Here is a 6000-nt window from a genome sequence, read left to right on the forward strand (position 1 = left end):
ATTTTTTCAATCTTCCCTCATAGGTCATGTTTTCTAGACAGTAACAGTATTGCATAATGGATGTTGTCAGGGCCAGCTTGAGAAGACAAGTTTGTGGGTTTGGCACCCAGGAAACTGTTGAGACTTTCTGCACTGGGAACAGATGCCTCTCTTCTTTCTGAGCTAAGTCAGAGTGACTTGAACTGTTGAGGGGTAGAGACTGGAACTCCTAGTATCCTGCCCTTGACAACAACCACCAACCACCCTCTTTCTCCTGCCTAATATCCACCTCTGTATCCAAAACAGATGGATAAACAAGTCAGCAGGATGTTTCTACTAAAATGACCAGCATTGAAATAGTTAACAATACACATTAAAATTGACATAACTGGCTTTCAGATTCATCACTACACAGTAATAAATGGGGCAGCTCCAATCCCTCAGCACTATTGCTTCATGTTTTGTGCAGACTCAAGAAGGCAGCAGGGCTTCACCATTTGTCACACATTTGGAAATTTTTATTCACAACCATGAAGATTTGTGACAGGCTTTACAAACCCCACACTAAGGCACAGACAGAGGAAGGGCTGGCGCAGTACTGGGCCAAGGAGGCTTCGTCTCTCAGCCACCGCTGAGCATGCTTCTGGGAGAAGACCAGAATCAATGGAGCTTCTGCAGCCCTGGGTGGGAGAGAAGAAAGAGTCCATTTCCTGGAGGAGAACTGCTCTGCAGCAACAGGAGAGGAAGCTTGTACTGCGGGGACTTGACTGAGTCTCCCCTCCCCCACAGATGCTCCCCAAGAGGGACGGAGGGAGAACCAGCAAAGGCTTGAAGACTGCAAGCACCAGCCTAGGCTGTGGAGGTCTGGAAGTAAAGACTAAGTCCACTGTGACCACACCCCAAACTGAGATGCAGTTGTGGTAGGATATGGCTCAGGGGAAGTGAGCAAGTGGGCCAGCCCAACGTAAGTCAGTACACACAGTTTCACATTCAGGTCCTGAACTGGGACCTGGGGGAGGGGAAGGACCAGGGTCCCCTTTTACCCAGCCCTAAAGAGGGTAGGGCTAGGGGTTATGTCAAGGAGGCCAGTCCAACTAAAACTACATCCAGAGGGTGAACTAACAGAAAGGTTGGAGTTAAAGGCTCAGACCAATAGGCCTGTTGACTGCCAAAACCACCCCGCTACAGGGCTATGAATATTTTGTTAAATGAATTATTATAATCTTCTAAACAGTTCTGTGAGCCTGGGTGGATTGTGCGGAAAATGCTATGACTGCAGAATCCGTATCTACGGAGACAAAGAAGATTTCCATAATTTAGATGCCTCATGAAACTTTCAGTTCTCTTAAGCATTAACAACTATAAAATGTATAAATATAAAAACACTCCAATAGGGAACAACAACTTTTAATATAGGGACATCGACTTCACAGCATAACAAGGTCTCATTAATCTTATAATTACAGGGAAAGGATTCTACCATAGCTTTGCTGTTTTCCAGAGACAGAGTGAGACTCAGTAGTATTTAGTCAATAAAACGAATTCCTATTACCCAAGGACAACCACGCTAAAGAATGAGCCAGCCTTCACTACCTAAAATTCTCTGCTGCTTGGAAAACGGCCAGGTATAATAATCAATTCTCAAAATAAACACAGTTTCACTAACATGATGGCTGTTTATGAACCATTTTAAAAGTGAAATAAATTCTTATAAATAGTAATAGTGCTAGCATGCTACAGATTTTAGAAGCTGTAGAGCTGGAAGAAAGAGATCCCATACAGTGGGGGTGGCCAACCTATAGCTCCGGAGCCTCATGTGGCTCTTCAGAAGTTAATATGTGGCTCCTTGTACAGACACTGACTCCGGGGCTGGAGTTACAGGTGCCAGCTTTCCAATGTGCCGGGGTGGTGCTCACTGCTCAACCCCTGGCTCTGTCACAGGCTCTGCCCCCACTCCATCCGTTCCCACCCCCTCCCCTGAGCCTGCCATGCCCTGGCTCCTCCCCTCTTCCCTCCAGAGCCTCCTGCACACCACAAAACAGCTGACCGGGCGGTGCAGGGAGGGACAGGGAGGCGCTGATCAGCAGAGCTGCCGGTGGGTGGGAGGCACTGGGAGCAGAGTGGGGGAGCTGATGTGGGGCTACTGATGTATTACTGTGGCTCTTTGGCAATGTACATTCGTAAATTCTGGCTCCTCCTCAGGCTCAGGTTGGCCACCCCTGCCACACAGCATAGTACACGAGGGCTGTAGGCAAGGCTGTCTCACTTGCAGCACTGTAAAGAAAGAAAAGTACACAACAGTTTTCTCAATGGTGAAGAAACAGCAGGGCAGCTTTGTATGCAATGTGGAGACTTTAGGGAGATAGTTTAGTCATTTGCTAATGACAAGATCAGCTGGTGTACTGTTGATCAGAGGCAAAGTGAGTAATTTAAAACCCTTTCTCTAAATGTCCCTTTACATTGTGAAATCACTTGGATAGCCCCTTAAATATAGATCAGCCTAAAGAACTTCTATGCAAAGATCTACAGCAATGCCTTCACCTACTACTGCAGCAAGCTGTTTGCTCTTTTAATAAATTATGGTGACCCATATTTGCTAACTTATGGTCCTTTATTTAGCAATGTCACTTTTCACCAGTCTCCTCTTGTGACTCGCTTTTGAACAAGACAGACAATTAATCAGGTCCATCAAAACGTCACGGTCCCTTAAATTGAGTAAGCTTGCAATCTTATTGCAGTTACCTTTGCCATTCATCATCCCACATCTCATCTCCTCCCTAATGTTTATCACTCATGTTTAAAATTGCATGTCATGTTTAAAGTTGAGCTTGTAAGTTCTGGTGAAAACATATGCTCATGCAAACAAAAAGACATAATATGCCAGGGGTTAACATTAACAGATCACTTTTAAATTACTTTATGTAATTTTCATTGTGAAAAACACCCCCCCCCCCCCAAGACTCTGATACAAGACTGTTACAATCTGATGCTGCAGGAATACTAGTATTCCTCGAGATGAGGTACTCTACCAAGCTGACTGATATAATAGTGATGGACAACCCTGAAAGGGATCTCTCAGCTTATGGTACCTGCTATCCTGGGCAACACCAGGGACCTCCAGTGCTAGATTCATGAATTGCTCCAGCTTGAGCTAAAGAGCCAGGTTCTCAAGCTGAAAGCTGTCACTAGGTAAGGCATGGAGGGGGATGTGTAATGTGCACTGACCTGTAGGTTACATACTTCCTCTGGATAGACAAATCTCATCTTAAGCAGCTGAGGCCCTAAAAGTCCAAATCCCGGATGAGGCCCCCATCTATGTAACATATCATGATCTGTAAGTTATGCAAGCAAGTTTCTTTGGCGCAATAAGCCTCTTAAAGCAACTCCTTCAACCACTCTCCCCATGGCACCTTTGTTATGAGGAGGCTTCTCCATTGGTTCTGATGGCAACAGTGCTCTGTGGCGACATCGTGACAATCCCACCCTTGCTGTCAAAGTTGCTGCATCTGCCACATGCCTTATGGCATCACTGGGGTGCGTTTTGGTGAAAACACTCCCAAGGAATGCTTTCCAAAGAGTCAGACCGACTGTTAAGTCTGCAGTCTTCAGCCTGAAAGTCACAACATTTGAGGTGTTGCCTTCAGATTGGAAGTGAATTGAGAGAGGAATATGCTGGCACTTGGGAAGCTTTATTGCCATAACAAAAACTCTCACACTAATTTATCCTAGTCCATACAACTTCCCTGGGCAGGGTTCTTGTCCCTACACAGAACTCTTGCTAATTTTGATTTGCCCTGAACCCCATTGGATTGGCTTGCCCAGACTAACAGTTTTCCAAATAAAGGGGAAAAGCACCAGTTATCTCGTTAGCCCTCATGTTTTCCCCATTTACTCTCGTACTTCCCAGAACAGTATTAATGGTGAACAGTGAACAGCTTCCTGCAGTGTTCCAGCTTGGAACTATATCTTGCATTTTAATGTTTTTTTCTTCAAGAGAACACCAGAGGTGCCCTCTACCAACACTTGCGTCCTGCTCTGACACCAGCATCACCCTTCTGCTGAGCAGTAACAAATAGCCAAAGCCTTGCAGGCTGGCTTTCCAGGGGAGGAGAAATCTGTGAAGGGGAGTTGTCATGGGGTTCACTCACCACTAGTGGCACCTCCTCCTGGAAGTCCTGGAGATGAGCTCTGCCAGGTGTTGCGCCCTCCCCCGGCAGCCTCTCTGGTCATCTTCTCACTGTGTGGCCCCCCCCTTATTCCAGGAACCACAGATTCATTCTTATGATTCAGCCCTCCAGCCAGGTCACCATACATGTTCCCCCTTTCCAGGGTAGATATAACAAAGTCTTTCCAGGACTCCCAAGCAGTCTGCTGTCCTCTGCCACATCCCCAGTGGCTGGTAGAGGAACCTGGGTCTGCCCTATAGTCTGGGTTCCAGCTTAGGGGCCCGCCAGTCAGCAGCCAAGGTCTGTACTCCTATTCCTTGCTGCTATACCTGAGCCTTCTCCTACCTTCCTGGCTTCCCCCTTCTCTGGATTTGCCAGCCTCCAAACTCCCTCCACTCAGGGAGTGACTGCAGCCTACTTCCCTGAAGCCCTCTTCTGTTGCCAGCTGCCTGACTTTTTGCAGGCCCCAACTGTTCCTGTCCAGCTGATCGTGCATCCAAATAGTTCCCTGCTCCCTGACTCCTCCTTCAGGTGTACCCTCTGGAGTTAATTGGCTTGCCTGGCCATCTTAACCCCTTCCAATCCTATGTAGGGTGGACACCCCATCACAGGAGTCAAGTGCATTCTAAATGTAACTTGCTTTATTTACATATATGCTCCTGTCCTGGAACAGAGGTGATCAAACAGCATGCAGGCAATCCCTTTTTCTAGGAATATCACCCCAATGCCTGATTGCCAGGGAGAAACTCTGCCTCAAAAATTGACTTCAGAAGCCAGAGCAGAAAGCAGACTCCCCACCTCCTTGCCCAGTTCCCTTTCCTGGGGCCACTGCCTTTACACATAACCTTGCATAATAAATACTACCTAAAAACAACACAGCAGGTATTCTCAAGACTAAACATTTTCTCACATGCTTAAACACCTTTGGAAAACTTTGTGCAACAGTGCCACCTTGTGATTCCACAACAGTCAATTTGACATTGCCATTTGCCATTTAACACTGAAGTCAATGGAACTACTAATGTGCTTAACGTTACAGGCATGCTTAAGACTTTACTGTATCACAGCCTTAGAGACTAGACTTCATTGACACCTTTGAATGTTCTATCTGTATGTTCTTGAACTTTTAGATACACCTAGGAATTTACTTTTGTGAGCAGAAGGACTTAGGTCATAGTGACAAATATTCATGTAAATGTTGTAATTTCACTTAATTGTCTTGGAAAAGAATTCTGGCCACTAGTGAGCTCTCTCTCTACTAGCTGGTTAGATAGTGTGACTCCTGCCCCCATTCATTCCTTTAGGCCCTACTTTCTAATTCTCTTGTATACAGATGGCTAGTTGTTTAGCAACCATTCACTTGTATTTGTCAGGCACTACTGCTTGCCCTTTAATTCTGTACATCTTAAAGAACAGCTAGAACCAGAAATTTTCCATTCTGTCTGACTAAAGAATGCAATGATCTTCAGCGTACCACAGTAACTCTCATCACTGAGTAGATTCTAAAGCACCTAACAGACAAATATTTTAGAAATTTTCCTGGAGGTGCATATGTATACTCAAACACACATTAATAACAGGAGTTAAAAATGTCACAGAGCTCAATACAAACAAGACATACTGTGTTTATTCTCTTTCTTATCCACATTCCATTTACTAGAGACATGCATCTTATCTATAGTAGGTTGGAAGCTGGTGATGTTGATATCCTTTTCTTGTACTTTTCAAGATGGCCTTTCATGTAGATCAGTGTCACTGAACACTTCTCTGTGAATCCAAATTGTGACCTACTGTCTTGAATACAACATAGTATATTAACAGGAGGTCAGTGATATTAAATAGCATGATGGAATCA

Source organism: Chelonia mydas, chromosome 7 (genome assembly GCF_015237465.2).
Source record: "Chelonia mydas isolate rCheMyd1 chromosome 7, rCheMyd1.pri.v2, whole genome shotgun sequence".
NCBI classification, from domain to species: Eukaryota; Metazoa; Chordata; order Testudines; family Cheloniidae; genus Chelonia; species Chelonia mydas.